The sequence below is a fragment of the Aulonocara stuartgranti genome (genome assembly GCF_965226115.1).
Source record: "Aulonocara stuartgranti genome assembly, chromosome: 8".
Taxonomy (NCBI): Eukaryota; Metazoa; Chordata; class Actinopteri; order Cichliformes; family Cichlidae; genus Aulonocara; species Aulonocara stuartgranti.
In genome coordinates this window covers 32,153,523-32,164,577 of record NC_138959.1, presented here as the reverse complement: position 1 = coordinate 32,164,577, position 11,055 = coordinate 32,153,523, and the positions used below count along the sequence as shown (strand labels likewise).

The following is an 11,055-nucleotide window of genomic DNA, read 5'->3' as shown; positions in this document are numbered from 1 at the left end:
AGGGTCTCCCCATTGAAATACATTATAAATTTTTGTTGAATAAAGTTGAATAAAATTAAAAATATAAATGTTAAAAATGAGAAAAATAGAAGCAGTCATGTCTAAAAGAATATGAATCTAACGGTGTTTGAATGGTTTTTCTAAGTTGAATGGTTTTGAAGGAGTAGGCTTTCAAAAAACATACGGAATACAGAATAAAATATAATAACTAGAAAGTGCATTTTCTGAAGAAACTGCAGTGTGAATGCTTGAATCTGAATGTATGCACTGAAATGAATTAATTGCTGAATGTTAAGTTAAAAATTCTGAATGAGCTGGAAAATACAGAAATTTTCACCTGAAAACAAAAGTGCAGAACTTTTGAAAGCTGATGTTCACACAGAAGAAGTTGGAAAAAAGCTAAACATGTTTAAAATGTAAATAATAAAAAGATGAGTAATGACAAAAGAAAATTTAGAGTCAGAAAACCTCTGAATGAATATTAAAAGTTCAAATTCTTCTAATTGAAATGAACTTAAAAGATGAACAAAAATTCTGGAGAAAATACAAACTTTAATATACAGCATAATGTTTTTCAGACATATACACATGTGTATATCATGTTTAATAGTATTACATACATCAATTTGTTTTGTATGTCATAGAAAATAACATAAAAATCTTAAGTCATATTTTACAGCTTCTTTCTGAAAAGGACTAGTAGAATAAATAAAAATAACTAAATTAAATAACTAAATAAAAAATAATAAGCAAGATATGAAATACATGAAAATTCAACTTTTAAAACCACAATCCTGAACCTTTAAATTGTGTTGGTTTCTTAGAACATGGCTGAACAGCTGTTTCTATCGGTCTACTTAATCTGTCTACACATCTTTTTATTACTCATTCTTCTTTATGTTTTAATGTAAACAGAGTCCACACAGTGGTAAAAGAGAACTGTATAGAGATTTTTGAGTAAAGTCAAATGAAAGCGTAAGGTGGTGACACAGTTTAACACATGCAAATAATCAAATAAACACATTAGTCCTTTTTGTGAACATGGATAAATAAGTATCAATACAGCATTGTTCAGCCATGCCACTAAATGCTTTTTTACACATTGTTTTAACCTGGGCTCAGACACAAAGTCCCAAATTTAGTTAGTCCCTGACTTTGAGTTGTGGTTATGACTAATTATTATACACAAGGCTTTATCTATCTAAACTCTAAGGACACAAATATGAAAAAACCTATACTTACCAGCTGATACCCCACACTACACACTAGGTGTGCCATGTGACCTGAAACTTTGGTACAAAATCATCATAATCATTCTGTTAACACTGTTTTTTAACACTGTTTGTGTTGCTGTTCAGCAGTTTAAAATGTTTTAGATTGGATTACATGGAATGAATTTGAATTTTCTTGGGGGTTTTTGTATGTGTTTCGTTCTCAGCAGATTTTTTCTTCCATACTGTTGAATTCCAGTTACCACATTTCTGGTCATATGACATCCCAAGTGCCCACTTAAAAAAATCCCCACAGTTAATTCAACATTAAAACAAAATAAAAAAAATGTTAAATAAATAAAGGTTTGCTCTGTGATGAAATATTAAATAAGCATACATTGTACAGAGCACTAACAATGAAAACAATCCTTTAGCCTGTTGATCAGAGAGAGGCAGTCATTATGTCCATTTAAAACCTGTAATCACAGAGCACAATGTTTCTGTGAAACTATGAAGTCCCATATGATCCTCATCACGTCCAGTGACTTCAGAGTGGATCCTCCCTGTCATCCGGCCAGTGTTTGATGTGTGGCAAGCAGCACAGAAGCAGGATAGCTGAGGACTTTAAAAGAAGAGCAGAAAACGGGAACATATGTAGTTGTAAATGTAAATATCAGTGATACTTGTCTTGTCAAAGGGAATAAAATAATGAAAATGTTAACTTACACACTCATTTAGAGAGGATCTTGACACTGCACAGAGGAGGCACAGTCAGTCTGACAATGATGGTGATCTCCAGGGATGTTTTCCTGCAGCAACATTCCTGCCAACTGGCCATATGATCCAGAGTAGTTGGTTTGTAATGAACAGAAAGGTGTATATGTTAGGTAGTGTGCACTCAGAGCTGGTCCTAAGAAACAAACACATCCTGTAATAAACTGAATACCTGTAGTAGTGCTGCTGCAAATATGAAGCCCTTCTATCATGAGTGGTTTCAAAGAAGGTGTTTTGGAGGCTCGGTCACAGAAACTGTGCAGTCTGTTCAGTCCTGAGTGTCTCAGCTCTGATGGGGATGGATCACAGAGGGAAACACCTGAGTACAGACATTACAATACACTCTAACACTCCTAAGGTCAAGTGAAAACACAATTTAAACACTTTACAAAGAATGAATACATGTTTTCATGGAAATTATGTCATTAACCCTTTTTGTTGTGAGTAAATCTCACCGACTGCTTGTGGGACAAGCTAGAAGGAGGACTTATCACAGAATGTCTCCTGTGCTCCAGATGTGAAGTCTCACGCTCTGATCGTACGGCGATGAAGATGGTGATGATGAAGCCTCTCTGATCTGTGGCATTACAGTTTCTAGCTGCTATGTGCTTCACACTGTTGGATCTTACATGTGAAGCTTGGAGAAGACACAGGAGGACTGTGTCTCTCTTAAAAAAGAAAAAGAAAAAAGGAAACCTAACACCCCCCCCCCCTCAGCTCCCACCGTAAACCCCCCCCCCCCCCCCCCCCACTCAACTCCCCAACCTCACACCATCCAATGTCTATACAAATGTAGGGTATCAGCTGGTAACAGAAAGCAAGTGTTACATATGTACTACTTATGTAACACTGCTGAAACATTTCTGGCCAGAAATGTGCAGTTATCAACCCAGACCCACCCTGATGATTGCACTGGCCGAAACATGATAAAAGCTCATAAAAATGTATGTTTCATCGAAAGATTTGTCCAAAAATATAATCGTATACTTTTGAAAAAGTTTAAAGTTTATAACAAACCAAAATAATAACATTTTTGTAAATAGTATTTCAAAATAGAGGCACACATAAAGTGGCTTAACTGTCATTATTGCTGTAATTAGGTTTGTTTGTTTGTTTGTTTGTTTGTTTGTTTGTTTGTTTGTTTGTTTAAAAAGCAACCTTTAGTCATTATTGTTCTCTCAGAAACAATGAAGAAGCTGTTGAACATTTATGTGTTGTGTAGGCAATCCTCTGGTCCACCCTCCCTCCCTCCCAGCCACAGTGAGACTGGGGCAGCCTGGCAGGATGTTGAAGCCTGGCTGCAGAGAGGATATGCCTACACTATTCATTTTAAACTGCTATATTTGATTTTTCTGACATTTATAGGTTACTGTTAGTGAACTTTAGATTTTCTGTGATAAATAAAATTGTCATCTTTTACTGATATCATTACTTAATTCATGTAATTGTATTTTATGTAAACAATTCAACCATTATACTGCAATGCAGAGCGTCAACTTTTAAATATCGCTCTACTTTCTTAAGTCATTCAAAAATATAGATATTACTTACTGTATTCAAAGATCTAGATCATGAATCATCACAGGACAATACACAGTATACTGGGTCATGGTAACTATGGTATGTCTTCATGACTCCAGAATGGAGACATCGATCTGACTGAGAAATGAAAATTAGGTCAAGCAGTGTGTTCTTCTCTGTGGTAGGGGCAGTGATGACCTGTGCGTATCCCCTAGACTCAAACAGCTCCAGGATTGGTTTGTTTGCACTGGATAAAACATTCTCATTAAAATCACCACAAACTATGATGGGATGACAGTCCATGATCTCCAATGAGTCTAATAGGCTTACCAGGTTTTTCAGGAATGGCCTCAGAGTGTAGTCTGGAGGTCTGTATACAACTGCAATCAGAGCACTGACTGGTGCTTCAACCTTTAAAGCCAGAAATTCAAGGTCAGTTACATTATGGATGTACTGTTTTTCATGCACTTGAATGTCACTTTTCACATAAACAGCAACTCCACCACCACTTCTGTTTGCCATCTGGGGAAAGTTTGTGTAGGACAGGTGTCTGTTGCGTTTGAACAAATTGTAATTTTCCAAGTGGAGACTCTCTGCGACAAAAGAGCCCCGCAGGTGTGTTTCTGTTAGGCACAAAACATCTGCTAGACACAATTCATGGTGACTTTTGATGTCATTAATGTGAGCTGGCAGTCCCTCTGTATTATGATGAACAATGGTGAAAACCTCTGACCTGCTCAGTGTTTGCCTCACGTGTAGAAGAGGCATCATGTCATCAAGGTTGGCTTGTCTCATGTTCTCAAGCGCTGCAGTGATTTCTGGGTTGGTGAATATTTTTTTCTCTTCCATATCAAGAAGATACAGTCCACTGAGAGACGTCACTCTACTGACAGCTACGTAGGCCATGCCGGGCTCAAAAATGCTCTTAAGAGAGACAACAGCTGATGTAGTTGTCATACCCTGTACCTTATGTATTGTACATGCAAAGGCCAGCTTCACTGGGAACTGTCTTCGTATCACTCCTTTCTGCTTCAGATTCTCCTCTGCTCTCTCAATGTACACCATGTCGTCTGCTGGTGTGCGGTTATTCTTTCCAGATGTCTCATTATCCATTTTAAGTCCAAGCTTGATGATGTGTTGGTCGTTTTCAGAGTGAACTACTCTAAGTAGTATTCCAAAAGCTCCATTAACCAAACCATTTTGTATGTCAATGTTTCTGGTGAGCATGACACGAGCTCCTTCTGCAACTTTCAGTGTGTCTGGTAACTCGTTTTTACCTCCTTTCAATGGTCTGTCTTGAAGTGCCATTCTGCCAGTTCTAGGATCTTTTCTATAATCATCTGCATGGATGTCAATGATATGAGTGTGGAGCAGAGCCAGTGTTGCAGAGTTGTGTGCATCCACTTCTTTATTAGTTGCAAAAATGTGCAACGCATCAGTTGGACAAAGGGCTGGTTCAGTTATGGCCTGTGACAACAAATTTCTATCTGCTTCGCAAAGCTCATCCAACTTTCCTTTCACACGAATTCTGTTCAGCATCTCTGCAAAGACAACATCATCTTTCTGACGCATAATCTCAGTCAGAGTGATCATCTGAAAATGCTCCCGCCACAGGTCGATCTCAGACGGGTCGTGCACACAGAGAGGTTTAGACTGTCGCACTGGGGGTAGCTGATAGAAGTCTCCGACAGCAATGACTGACATGCCTCCAAAGGGTCTCCGAGTCCCTTTGATCTGTTTGAGTCTTGCATCTACATATGCAAACAGATGTCTTGACACCATAGACACTTCGTCAATGACGATTATTTCAGCATTCAAAAGTTCTGATCTGACTTCATCCAGCTGATTGCCAAGTCCCTGAATGGGAGGTTTTAAGCTTCTAGGCAGCTTGAGAAGAGAATGCAGTGTTGTTCCAGAAATGTTAAAAGCTGCAGTCCCAGTGAAAGCAGTTAACAGGACAGTGGGTTTTGATATGTCAACGTCGTCTGCATATCTGGGCACTTTGCTCAGTATCTTAGATGCTTCTGAGTAGATGCATTTGATAAGATGTGATTTTCCTGTTCCAGCACCACCATTAATATAAAAGAAAAACTGCTCTGGATTTAGAGCACAGACTCTTTTAATGCACCAGTCTCTAACTGCATAAAATATGCAGGCTTGCTTCTTGTTCAGATTCTGAAACATCTGACGTAACAATGTGGGATCAATAGCAGGGGGTTCCCTGATGGCTCTGACTTCTGTTGAAGCATCAGCCTGACGGCTGTAGTCGGGCACATCTTCCTGTTCATTTTCATTGTCTCGCTCTCTTTCTTGTTCGACAAGTGGCAACCTTACGAGATCTGATTCAGGTGCCAGATTACACCATTCGTCAGTCACACCTCTGTTCTGCTCATATTCCTCAACAGCGCTCTCGATCTCCTCACTGTTTTTCTCATATTTTTCTCTGTTTCTTTTGACAATGTGTTGCACGTACTCAAGATGGTCAGTACCTGGTAGCTGTACACAGCCAGCACCATAGAAAGCCTGATAGGTTGGCAACGATGGTGTTTTCAGTTCGTGGTCTGAACGATGAGGAAGGTACAGTTTAAGCAGTCTTCCGTAATATTGCTCTGGATGTTTTTCTTGTGAGCAGCGGTGAAATCTGATGATAGCAGGCTTATTGTTTTTGCGCCTTTGCACAAACCCCATCTCATTGAGAAGGGGCAAAACATCTTTACCTTTTTTCTGTTGGCCATAGACAATCCTGCAAGTAGCAGCAAAGTCTGCCATGCACATCTCCTCATACTCTGGTGTTTCAGGTCTGGCTTTGTATTTGTCATTCAAAGATGTCATCCAAACATTGGAAGACTCAGGTGTTGTGTTGTCCAGAACTGACAGGGGACGACTCATTTTCACAGGATTATCATCAGTTGGAATGAATATTACAGCACGTGAGCATTGCTTCATGTGAAGACCACATGCACGAGCAACACACTCCTGTGCACTGATCTCTCGCTTCTTTGAATATGCCTGCATGACGGCTCTCATTTCATCGCACTCATTTACACTGTCCTTATGGGAGTTCTCAATGACAGTTTTCAGGTACTCAGATAGCCCGCCCTCTTTTTTTGATATATATTTCATTAAATAATTTGCAGCACCAAAAGCATCTAAAACAAAGCTTATGTCGATATTACTGTTCCAGGCTTCAAGCAGATGTGGATTATAGCCGTTTATCCAAGAGTCTTTTGGATCACGCTTTAGTATGATCGTACTCCTCATGTTCATTTTATTCAGGTATCTCTCATATTCTGCATGTGTCAACTTGCATCTTTCCAAGAGCTGCTCTAAACTCATGGAAGCAGTTTCAGGTTCATTCAGCAGCTGGTTCAGTGGTCTGAGCTTGTTCTTTGCCGTTTCTACTTCCAGTGCATCATCCTCACTGGGTCTTGTGATCATTGTCTCATTGCAGGGTGGTTTGGGAAAACCAAAACGGCACCCGGAGCTTAAACTCCTAAAGCACGTCTTTGTGTGGTTCTTACTGTGTTTTTGCACTTCTGTTACTTTTTTGTACAGTTCAGGTTGTTTATGTGGATCAGGCAGCTGAGCTGTGATGTATTTGTTTATAAAATCAAGAACAGTTTGCTCATCATCCTCCTCAAACACAGGAGCACCTTCTACCCACAGGAGGCAGTGTATGTGTGGGCTTCCTCTGTGCTGAAACTCAACTCTGTAAAAGTAGTCAATGACTTTGCCAAGTGGCTCTGCGGGAGATAAGAGTAAATCTCTGAATGATGCTTCAACTCTCTTGTCAAACATGCGCATTGTTGTGACAGGATTGCTTCTCAGGATGTCACACTTTGCTGACCAGTCGAGTCCTTCAAAATTCACTTGTTCACCTTGCTGCCTTGTTATTGCCTCGATCACTTCAGGCCAGCGCATTTCAGCAGCTGAAAATGTGCAAAAGAACGTGGGAGTTCCCAACTGTCTGATCATGGCAAAAAGATCTCTTGTTGTTTTCTCCCAATAGGCTGGGGTTCCTCTCAGAGGCTGCATGAATCTCACTGCATCTTTATTTCGCACCAGTTTCTCCACCTCATGTTTATCTTGTAACATGCCTGAGGTTATTTTTCTACCATCTCTGGTCAGAGGCTTTGCCTTCCTTAACTGTACTGTCATGCTGGATGTAGCCAAGTGTATTTCAGTCACAAACTGTGCAAAGAATAAATAGTTTGTGTCTTTGGCAAAACGATCATCAATGCAGAAAAGTCTTGATTTGAAATACCCACTGGGGGATACTTTGATCAGCCTTCTTTCATCAAGTGTGTTTTGGCCTGTAGGAAACTGCACAGGGAAGGCCATGGCCTCCAGTTTAGGTGTTTTGAAAAAACTTATTGGATTGTTTCTCTCTGCAGGAGCAACAGAGTAGATTCCTTCACTGAAACATAATATCTCCTCAGCCACATCAGGGGGCTGCAAACAGGACTCGAGTGCAAAACCACCATTAGTCAGTCCATCTGCTTGCTCTGAATCATCTCTCATCTGTTCATGCGATTGTTCACCATCACAGGGTAACATGTCAATGTCCTGTTCATTTATATTTTGTGCTTCACTCAGTGCATTTTTCTCACAGCTGTCAATTTCCATTAAATCAGCCTCATCATAATCGTCCTCATTCATGTTTTCATCATCCTCCTCCTCATCATCTTCATCAGGAAGAGTTGGGTCACACAGCTCAGGATCATCTCTGATGCTCACATCCTTATACTGTGGATGAATCTGCTTGAGTTTATGCAGTGCTTGCACAAGTTTAGACCAGCTTACAGTCTGAAACAGCTGATGACCTTTGTAAGACAAGCGTCTCTTCAGTTTTACTCTCATGACCTGAGAATTAATTCTCAATCGAGGTAGTGCTTCAACAGTTTCCTGTACCTCTGATGGGACACAGACCACATTTCCTCTAATTGCTCTTTGTCTGCCTTTGGGAAGAGGAATAATCTTGGCAAATGGTATGCACTTGGCTATGAGATGTCTCTCCAGTATGTTGAGATCAGACAATTCAGCTGGAATATCAGCAAGATCCAGTTTATTGGCAACAGCAAGTACTGGCATGGATCCATTTTTAAGATGATCGTGGCAGGTGTGACAAATCCACTCTCTCTTTCTCTCATCAGGCACACTGCACTGCTCATTTCTGCAGTTTTCATCACAAACATGAACAAATCTTCCAGTCAAACATGTTGCAACTACATGTGGGTTTTTGACATAATTTGACCTTCTGCAGGGTCGTACTTGGTTTGGAAATGAAGCCTTGAAGCATACAGTACATGGGTATGATGGTCCAGCTTTGATTTGTGATTTGAACACAGATATGGCCTCGTTGATCACACTGTTGTCACTCTCTTGGGTTTGTCTGTTCACCCATCTGTATTTCCTTTTTATTTTCATGGCACATCTCATGTTGTGCATAATCCTAAATGCAAGATTACTTTGATACCTGTCTCGCATTAGTTGTTTCATCAGTTGTCTCTGTCTCTCTCTGAATTCAAAGTTTTCTCGATACCTTTTAGTGATGTAGCTTTTTTTCTCCTCTCTGAAATCAGTATTCTCATAGTAACGTCTTTTTATATATTGTTTTTGTTTTTGTCTAACTTTAGCATTCTCACAGTAACGTCTTTTAACATACTGTTGTTGTTTCTGTCTGAATTCTGCATTCTCACAGTAACGTCTTTTAACATACTGTTGTTGTTTCTGTCTGAATTCTGCATTCTCACAGTAACGTCTTTTAACATACTGTTGTTGTTTCTGTCTGAATTCTGCATTCTCACAGTAACGTCTTTTAACATACTGTTGTTGTTTCTTTCTGAATTCAGCATTCGCATGGTAACATCTTTTCATATACTGTTGTTTTTTCTGTCTAACTTCAGGATTGTTTTTATATGCCTCGCTTGTGCAAGATTTTTTCTTTTCTTTGTAATCTTTATTTGAAGCATACTTTTGTCGTTCTTTCCTTTTTTGGTTTTCTTTTCTCTGATTTCTGGGTTTCTCTGATGCCATTAATCTTCTTTTCATTTTGTGCCTTTGTTGTTTATTAACTTTTTTCAGTTTTTGTAAAACTATATCAGAAAGGTCACAGGCAGCAACATTGTTTATTGCAGCATTTGACTGACATGAAAAAACATCATTTGATGGAAGCAAATTTAATTCACTGCATAGTTCTTCAGTGGGTATATTAGGAGGTTCATTCTGATCTTCATATGATGTGAACTGAGTCATGTGGACTTCTTTTTGTTTCACCAGTGGCGTACAAATGGACATTTGACAAAAGATGTTCTCAGTCAGATCAGTGGTTGTGTTTCTCCTTGGAGTAGAGGAGTTTGCTTCATCAACAGTTGTATCAGAGTCAGTAGGTGCCACAGTAGTGGCAGCTGTTGGTCTGCAGACTGTGTCTGTGATAGTATCACTCAGGTTGACTGTGCTCATACTGTAGAATTGCACAGGCTTCAGTTCATAGGTACAAGAAGGTGATATCTCCATCATTTCATAAGAATCTTGGAGCCTCTTAATCATGTCACTGAGGAGTGTGAATTTCAGCATCACAGCTGTACCACGATTACGTGACCATAGTGCTAGAGGAAGACCACTGGGTGTTCTGGGGTGTGGGTCAAAGAACCCATATTTGCCTGATGTGGATCTGAACACTGCAATACACAATCCACTCATAATCAGTAAGGCATACTGCACATCTGACAACAGGCAGCTCAGTCCTGCTTCTAAGCTGAGAAAGGTATCTACTGCTTCTTCTAAAGGTTCTTCAAATGTCCCATACCGGGAAAGCTGTGTCATGTTGATATGATACATAGACCTGCGAGCATCAACTTTGTCTGGCAGCTCATCGGTTGCCAAATGAATATTTTTAGGAAATCTTTTCTTGGCCTCTTTGTACATCACATCACCTTTATCCAAGACCAGATTAAGGTCAACTGTAGACATGTTTTCATTCTCATGAAGGAATCCAAGAAATGTGAGTGAGTTACATGTGCACTGCTTGTTTCTGGAGTCTCCATATTTAGGATGTGCCTGGCTGTGAGATGCACAGACATGTGTTACAGAGGGCTGGTTTTCAAAGTTCACTTTTTCTGCATGAGATGGTCCTGCCACATCACTGTGACGGCCTCTTTTCACAATATCAGCATAACCCACCTGTGGGGCACTTGAAACCTCATGTTGGTCTCTGTGGTTTACCAGATGTTCATTAAATTCATGCTGCAATCCAGTCTTCACAGCATCTGCATAGGATATCTGTTGTACATGTGCAGGAAAATGTTGACCTGCCTGTTTGACACCATCAGCATTGGTCTTTGCAGACACAAAGTCTTCTGCAGAGCTCTGAGGAAAATCACACTCAGCTTGTTCACATGTTGGTACTTTTTGAAACTCATGGAACTTCTTCCAGCGTTGTTTTGCAGCTTGTGACTTTTTCTGCTTTTTTGGCATTTTTACACACCTTTAAGTGTTTCTGTTAGTCTTTAGAAAATGTATTTGAAAAATAAGAGTGGCACACAGCAGA

At 39.8% G+C, this 11,055-nt stretch overlaps 1 long non-coding RNA gene across 1 annotated transcript; it reads right to left on the bottom strand.

Annotated features, from left to right (window-relative positions):
- Positions 1 to 277: 277 nt before the first annotated feature.
- Positions 278 to 2,684, bottom strand: LOC309713197. Its single transcript, XR_014278514.1, has 3 exons — positions 2,158 to 2,684; positions 1,938 to 2,041; positions 278 to 1,833 (listed from the first exon to the last, which is right to left on the bottom strand). It is a non-coding gene; the product is annotated as an uncharacterized lncRNA (long non-coding RNA).
- Between the last annotated feature and the right edge of the window lie 8,371 nt (positions 2,685 to 11,055).